Source organism: Rhinolophus sinicus, chromosome 16 (genome assembly GCF_057876585.1).
Source record: "Rhinolophus sinicus isolate RSI-liver-muscle chromosome 16, RSI-T2T, whole genome shotgun sequence".
NCBI lineage: Eukaryota > Metazoa > Chordata > Mammalia > Chiroptera > Rhinolophidae > Rhinolophus > Rhinolophus sinicus.
The window spans coordinates 85,637,501-85,645,307 of record NC_142516.1 but is presented as its reverse complement, the minus strand read 5'-3'; positions in this window follow the sequence as shown (position 1 = coordinate 85,645,307).

Below are 7,807 nucleotides of genomic sequence, written 5' to 3'. Positions count from 1 at the left end.
TAGGGTTAGGGTAAGGTTACGTTAGGGTTTTCGTTAGGTTTAGTGTTAGGTTTAGGGTTACGGTTAGGGTTAGGGTTAGGGTTAGGGTAGTGTTAGGGTAGGGTTAGGGTTAGGGTTAGGTTAGGATTAGGGTTAGGGTTAGGGTTATGGTTAGGTTTGCGGTAGGGTTACGGTTAAGTTTAGGGTTATGATTAGTGTTAGGTTTCCGTTAGGTTTAGGGTTAGGGTTAGGGTTAGGGTTAGGGTTAGGGTTAGGTTTGCGTTAGGGTTAGGTTTAGGGTTAGGTTTAGGGTAGGGTTAGGTTGGCGATATGGTTTGGTTTAGGGTTAGGGTTAGGGTTAAGGTTAGGGTTAGGGTAGGGTTAGGGTTAGGGTTAGTTTTAGGGTTAGGTTAGTGTTAGGGTTAACGTTAGGTTTCGGGTTAGGGTTAGGTTTAGATTTAGGTTGTGTTAGGGTTAGGCTGAGGGTTAGGGTTAGGGTTTGGTTTGCGTTGGGGTTAGGATTAGGGTTAGGGTTAGTGTTATTGTTAGGTTTGCCTTACGGTTAGGGTTAGGGTTATGGTTAGGGTTAGGGTTAGGTTTGCGTCAGGGTTAGGGTTAGGATTAGGTTTAGGGTTAGGGTTAGGGTTAGGGTTAGGTTTGTTTTAGGGTTAGAATTAGGTTTAGGTTTGCGTTAGGGTTAGGGTTAGGGTTAAGGTTAGGTTTGCGTTAGGGTTAGGGTTAGGGTTAGGGTTAGGTTTAGCTTTGCGTTAGTGTTAGGGTTAGGGTTAGGGTTAGGGTTAGGGTTAGGGTTAGGTTTGCGTTAGGGTTAGGGTTAGGTTAACGGTTAGGGTTAGTGTTAGGTTTGCGTTAGGTTTAGGGTTAGGGTTAGGGTTAGGTTTCTGTAAGGGGTAGGGTTCAGTTTAGGGTTAGGGTTAGGGTTAGGGTTAGGGTAGGGTGAGGGTTAGGGTTAGGGTTATGGTTAGGGTTAGGTTAGGGTTAGGGTAAATGTTAGGTTTCGGGTTAGGGCTAGGTTTAGGTTTAGGTTGTGTTATGGTTAGGTTTAGGGTTAGGGTTAGGTTTTGCGTTAGGGTTAGGGTTAGCGTTAGTGTTATTGTTTGGTTTGCGTTTCGGTTAGGGTTAGGGTTATGGTTAGGGTAAGGGTTAGGTTTGCGTAAGGGTTAGGGTTAGGATTAGGTTGAGGGTTAGGGTTAAGGTTAGGTTTGTTTTAGGGTTAGGGTTAGGGTTAGGGTTAGGTTGCGTTAGGGTTAGGGTTAGCGTTAGGGTTAGTGTTATTATTAGGTTTGCGTTACGGTTAGGGTTAGTGTTATGGTTAGGGTTAGGGTTAGGTTTGCGTAAGGTTTAGGGTTAGGAATAAGTTTAGGGTTAGGGTTAGGTTTGTTTTAGGATTATGGTTACGGTTAGGTTTGCATTAGGGTTAGGGTTAGGGTTAAGGTTAGGTTTAGGGTTAGGGTTAGGTTAGGGTTAGCGTTAGGGTTAGGGTCAGGTTAGGGTTAGGGTTATGGTTAGGGTTAGGGTTAGGGTTAGGGTTAGGTTTAGGGTTAGGTTTGCGTATGGGTTAGGGTTAGGGTTAGGGTTAGGGTTAGCTTTGCGTTAGTGTTAGGGTTAGGGTTAGGGTTAGGTTACGGTTAGGGTTAGGGTTAGGGTTAGGGTTTGGTTTGCGTTAGGGTTACGGTTAGGTTTAGGGTTAGGGTTAGTGTTAGGTTTGCCTTAGGTTTAGGGTTAGGGTTAGGGTTAGGGTTAGGTTTCTCTTAGGGGTAGGGTTAGGGTTAGGGTTAGGGTAGGTTTAGGGTTAGTGTTAGGTTTGCGATAGGGTTAGGGTTAGGGTTAGCGTTAGGGTTAGGGTTAGGGTTAGTGTTCGGTTTGCGTAAGGGTTAGGGTTAGGATTAGTTTTAGGGTTACGGTTAGGTTTGTTTTAGGGTTATGGTTAGGGTTAGGTTTGCGTTAGAATTAGGGTTAGGGTTAGGGTTAGGTTAGGGTTAGGGTTATGGTTAGGGTTAGGTTAGGTTTAGGGTTAGGGTTAGGGTTAGGGTTAGGGTTAGGGATAGGTTTAGGGTTAGGTTTGCGTAATGGTTAAGGTAAGGGTTAGGGTTAGGTATGCGTTAGGGTTAGGGTTAGGGTTAGGGTTAGTGTTAGTGTTAGGGTTAGGTTTGCGTTACGGTTAGGGTTAGGGTTATGGTTAGGGTTAGGGTTAATTTGCGTAAGGGTTAGGGTTAGGATTAGGTTTATGGTTAGGGTTAGGGTTAGGGTTAGGGTTAGTTTAGGGTTAGGGTTAGGGTTATCGTTAGGTTAGGGTTAGGGTTAGGGTTAGGGTTAGGGTTAAGGTTAGGTATGCGTTAGGGTTAGGGTTAGGGTTAGGATTAGGGTTAGCTTTGCGTCAGTGTTAGGGTTAGGGTTAGGGTTAGGGTTAGAGTTAGGGTTAGCTTTGCGTTAGTGTTAGGGTTAGGGTTAGGGTTAGGGTTAGGGTTAGCTTTGCGTTAGTGTTAGTGTTAGGGTTAGGGTTACGGTTAGGGTTAGGTTTAGGGTTAGGGTTAGTGATAGGTTTAGGGTTAGTGTTAGAGTTAGGGTTAGGGTTAGGGTTAGGGTTAGGGTTAGGCTTAGGGTTAGGGTTAGGTTTGCGATAGGGTTAGGGTAAGGGTTAGGGTTAGGCTTAGGGTTAGGGTTAGGTTTGCGATAGGGTTAGGGTTAGGTTTAGGGTTAGGTTTAGTGTTAGGGTTAGGGTTAGGGTTAGGGTTAGGCTTAGGGTTAGGGTTAGGTTTGCGATAGGGTTAGGGTTAGGGTTAGGGTAAGGTTACGTTAGGGTTTTCGTTAGGTTTAGTGTTAGGTTTAGGGTTAGGGTTAGGGTTAGGGTAGTGTTAGGGTAGGGTTAGGGTTAGGGTTAGGTTAGGATTAGGGTTAGGGTTAGGGTTATGGTTAGGTTTGCGGTAGGGTTACGGTTAAGTTTAGGGTTATGATTAGTGTTAGGTTTCCGTTAGGTTTAGGGTTAGGGTTAGGGTGAGGGTTAGGTTTCTGTTAGGGTTAGGGTTAGGGTTAGGGTTCGGGTTAGGGTTAGGTTTGCGTTAGGGTTAGGTTTAGGGTTAGGTTTAGGGTAGGGTTAGGTTGGCGATATCGTTTGGTTTAGGGTTAGGGTTAGGGTTAAGGTTAGGGTTAGGGTAGGGTTAGGGTTAGGGTTAGTTTTAGGGTTAGGTTAGTGTTAGGGTTAACGTTAGGTTTCGGGTTATGGTTAGGTTTAGATTTAGGTTGTGTTAGGGTTAGGCTGAGGGTTAGGGTTAGGGTTTGGTTTGCGTTGGGTTTAGGATTAGGGTTAGGGTTAGTGTTATTGTTAGGTTTGCCTTACGGTTAGGGTTAGGGTTATGGTTAGGGTTAGGGTTAGGTTTGCGTCAGGGTTAGGGTTAGGATTAGGTTTAGGGTTAGGGTTAGGGTTAGGGTTAGGTTTGTTTTAGGGTTAGGGTTAGGGTTAGGGTTAGGTTTAGCTTTGCGTTAGTGTTAGGGTTAGGGTTAGGGTTAGGGTTAGGGTTAGGGTTAGGTTTGCGTTAGGGTTAGGGTTAGGTTAACGGTTAGGGTTAGTGTTAGGTTTGCGTTAGGTTTAGGGTTAGGGTTAGGGTTAGGTTTCTGTAAGGGGTAGGGTTCAGTTTAGGGTTAGGGTTAGGGTTAGGGTTAGGGTAGGGTGAGGGTTAGGGTTAGGGTTATGGTTAGGGTTAGGTTAGGGTTAGGGTAAATGTTAGGTTTCGGGTTAGGGCTAGGTTTAGGTTTAGGTTGTGTTATGGTTAGGTTTAGGGTTAGGGTTAGGTTTTGCGTTAGGGTTAGGGTTAGCGTTAGTGTTATTGTTTGGTTTGCGTTTCGGTTAGGGTTAGGGTTATGGTTAGGGTAAGGGTTAGGTTTGCGTAAGGGTTAGGGTTAGGATTAGGTTGAGGGTTAGGGTTAAGGTTAGGTTTGTTTTAGGGTTAGGGTTAGGGTTAGGGTTAGGTTGCGTTAGGGTTAGGGTTAGCGTTAGGGTTAGTGTTATTATTAGGTTTGCGTTACGGTTAGGGTTAGTGTTATGGTTAGGGTTAGGGTTAGGTTTGCGTAAGGTTTAGGGTTAGGAATAAGTTTAGGGTTAGGGTTAGGTTTGTTTTAGGATTATGGTTACGGTTAGGTTTGCATTAGGGTTAGGGTTAGGGTTAAGGTTAGGTTTAGGGTTAGGGTTAGGTTAGGGTTAGCGTTAGGGTTAGGGTCAGGTTAGGGTTAGGGTTATGGTTAGGGTTAGGGTTAGGGTTAGGGTTAGGTTTAGGGTTAGGTTTGCGTATGGGTTAGGGTTAGGGTTAGGGTTAGGGTTAGCTTTGCGTTAGTGTTAGGGTTAGGGTTAGGGTTAGGTTACGGTTAGGGTTAGGGTTAGGGTTAGGGTTAGGGTTTGGTTTGCGTTAGGGTTACGGTTAGGTTTAGGGTTAGGGTTAGTGTTAGGTTTGCCTTAGGTTTAGGGTTAGGGTTAGGGTTAGGGTTAGGTTTCTCTTAGGGGTAGGGTTAGGGTTAGGGTTAGGGTAGGTTTAGGGTTAGTGTTAGGTTTGCGATAGGGTTAGGGTTAGGGTTAGCGTTAGGGTTAGGGTTAGGGTTAGTGTTCGGTTTGCGTAAGGGTTAGGGTTAGGATTAGTTTTAGGGTTACGGTTAGGTTTGTTTTAGGGTTATGGTTAGGGTTAGGTTTGCGTTAGAATTAGGGTTAGGGTTAGGGTTAGGTTAGGGTTAGGGTTATGGTTAGGGTTAGGTTAGGTTTAGGGTTAGGGTTAGGGTTAGGGTTAGGGTTAGGGATAGGTTTAGGGTTAGGTTTGCGTAATGGTTAAGGTAAGGGTTAGGGTTAGGTATGCGTTAGGGTTAGGGTTAGGGTTAGGGTTAGTGTTAGTGTTAGGGTTAGGTTTGCGTTACGGTTAGGGTTAGGGTTATGGTTAGGGTTAGGGTTAATTTGCGTAAGGGTTAGGGTTAGGATTAGGTTTATGGTTAGGGTTAGGGTTAGGGTTAGGGTTAGTTTAGGGTTAGGGTTAGGGTTATCGTTAGGTTAGGGTTAGGGTTAGGGTTAGGGTTAAGGTTAGGTATGCGTTAGGGTTAGGGTTAGGGTTAGGATTAGGGTTAGCTTTGCGTCAGTGTTAGGGTTAGGGTTAGGGTTAGGGTTAGAGTTAGGGTTAGCTTTGCGTTAGTGTTAGGGTTAGGGTTAGGGTTAGGGTTAGGGTTAGCTTTGCGTTAGTGTTAGTGTTAGGGTTAGGGTTACGGTTAGGGTTAGGTTTAGGGTTAGGGTTAGTGATAGGTTTAGGGTTAGTGTTAGAGTTAGGGTTAGGGTTAGGGTTAGGGTTAGGGTTAGGCTTAGGGTTAGGGTTAGGTTTGCGATAGGGTTAGGGTAAGGGTTAGGGTTAGGCTTAGGGTTAGGGTTAGGTTTGCGATAGGGTTAGGGTTAGGTTTAGGGTTAGGTTTAGTGTTAGGGTTAGGGTTAGGGTTAGGGTTAGGCTTAGGGTTAGGGTTAGGTTTGCGATAGGGTTAGGGTTAGGGTTAGGGTAAGGTTACGTTAGGGTTTTCGTTAGGTTTAGTGTTAGGTTTAGGGTTAGGGTTAGGGTTAGGGTAGTGTTAGGGTAGGGTTAGGGTTAGGGTTAGGTTAGGATTAGGGTTAGGGTTAGGGTTATGGTTAGGTTTGCGGTAGGGTTACGGTTAAGTTTAGGGTTATGATTAGTGTTAGGTTTCCGTTAGGTTTAGGGTTAGGGTTAGGGTGAGGGTTAGGTTTCTGTTAGGGTTAGGGTTAGGGTTAGGGTTCGGGTTAGGGTTAGGTTTGCGTTAGGGTTAGGTTTAGGGTTAGGTTTAGGGTAGGGTTAGGTTGGCGATATCGTTTGGTTTAGGGTTAGGGTTAGGGTTAAGGTTAGGGTTAGGGTAGGGTTAGGGTTAGGGTTAGTTTTAGGGTTAGGTTAGTGTTAGGGTTAACGTTAGGTTTCGGGTTATGGTTAGGTTTAGATTTAGGTTGTGTTAGGGTTAGGCTGAGGGTTAGGGTTAGGGTTTGGTTTGCGTTGGGTTTAGGATTAGGGTTAGGGTTAGTGTTATTGTTAGGTTTGCCTTACGGTTAGGGTTAGGGTTATGGTTAGGGTTAGGGTTAGGTTTGCGTCAGGGTTAGGGTTAGGATTAGGTTTAGGGTTAGGGTTAGGGTTAGGGTTAGGTTTGTTTTAGGGTTAGAATTAGGTTTAGGTTTGCGTTAGGGTTAGGGTTAGGGTTAAGGTTAGGTTTGCGTTAGGGTTAGGGTTAGGGTTAGGGTTAGGTTTAGCTTTGCGTTAGTGTTAGGGTTAGGGTTAGGGTTAGGGTTAGGGTTAGGGTTAGGTTTGCGTTAGGGTTAGGGTTAGGTTAACGGTTAGGGTTAGTGTTAGGTTTGCGTTAGGTTTAGGGTTAGGGTTAGGGTTAGGTTTCTGTAAGGGGTAGGGTTCAGTTTAGGGTTAGGGTTAGGGTTAGGGTTAGGGTAGGGTGAGGGTTAGGGTTAGGGTTATGGTTAGGGTTAGGTTAGGGTTAGGGTAAATGTTAGGTTTCGGGTTAGGGCTAGGTTTAGGTTTAGGTTGTGTTATGGTTAGGGTTAGGGTTAGGGTTAGGTTTTGCGTTAGGGTTAGGGTTAGCGTTAGTGTTATTGTTTGGTTTGCGTTTCGGTTAGGGTTAGGGTTATGGTTAGGGTAAGGGTTAGGTTTGCGTAAGGGTTAGGGTTAGGATTAGGTTGAGGGTTAGGGTTAAGGTTAGGTTTGTTTTAGGGTTAGGGTTAGGGTTAGGGTTAGGTTGCGTTAGGGTTAGGGTTAGCGTTAGGGTTAGTGTTATTATTAGGTTTGCGTTACGGTTAGGGTTAGTGTTATGGTTAGGGTTAGGGTTAGGTTTGCGTAAGGTTTAGGGTTAGGAATAAGTTTAGGGTTAGGGTTAGGTTTGTTTTAGGATTATGGTTATGGTTAGGTTTGCATTAGGGTTAGGGTTAGGGTTAAGGTTAGGTTTAGGGTTAGGGTTAGGTTAGGGTTAGCGTTAGGGTTAGGGTCAGGTTAGGGTTAGGGTTATGGTTAGGGTTAGGGTTAGGGTTAGGGTTAGGTTTAGGGTTAGGTTTGCGTATGGGTTAGGGTTAGGGTTAGGGTTAGGGTTAGCTTTGCGTTAGTGTTAGGGTTAGGGTTAGGGTTAGGTTACGGTTAGGGTTAGGGTTAGGGTTAGGGTTTGGTTTGCGTTAGGGTTACGGTTAGGTTTAGGGTTAGGGTTAGTGTTAGGTTTGCCTTAGGTTTAGGGTTAGGGTTAGGGTTAGGGTTAGGTTTCTCTTAGGGGTAGGGTTAGGGTTAGGGTTAGGGTAGGTTTAGGGTTAGTGTTAGGTTTGCGATAGGGTTAGGGTTAGGGTTAGCGTTAGGGTTAGGGTTAGGGTTAGTGTTCGGTTTGCGTAAGGGTTAGGGTTAGGATTAGTTTTAGGGTTACGGTTAGGTTTGTTTTAGGGTTATGGTTAGGGTTAGGTTTGCGTTAGAATTAGGGTTAGGGTTAGGGTTAGGTTAGGGTTAGGGTTATGGTTAGGGTTAGGTTAGGTTTAGGGTTAGGGTTAGGGTTAGGGTTAGGGTTAGGGATAGGTTTAGGGTTAGGTTTGCGTAATGGTTAAGGTAAGGGTTAGGGTTAGGTATGCGTTAGGGTTAGGGTTAGGGTTAGGGTTAGTGTTAGTGTTAGGGTTAGGTTTGCGTTACGGTTAGGGTTAGGGTTATGGTTAGGGTTAGGGTTAATTTGCGTAAGGGTTAGGGTTAGGATTAGGTTTATGGTTAGGGTTAGGGTTAGGGTTAGGGTTAGTTTAGGGTTAGGGTTAGGGTTATCG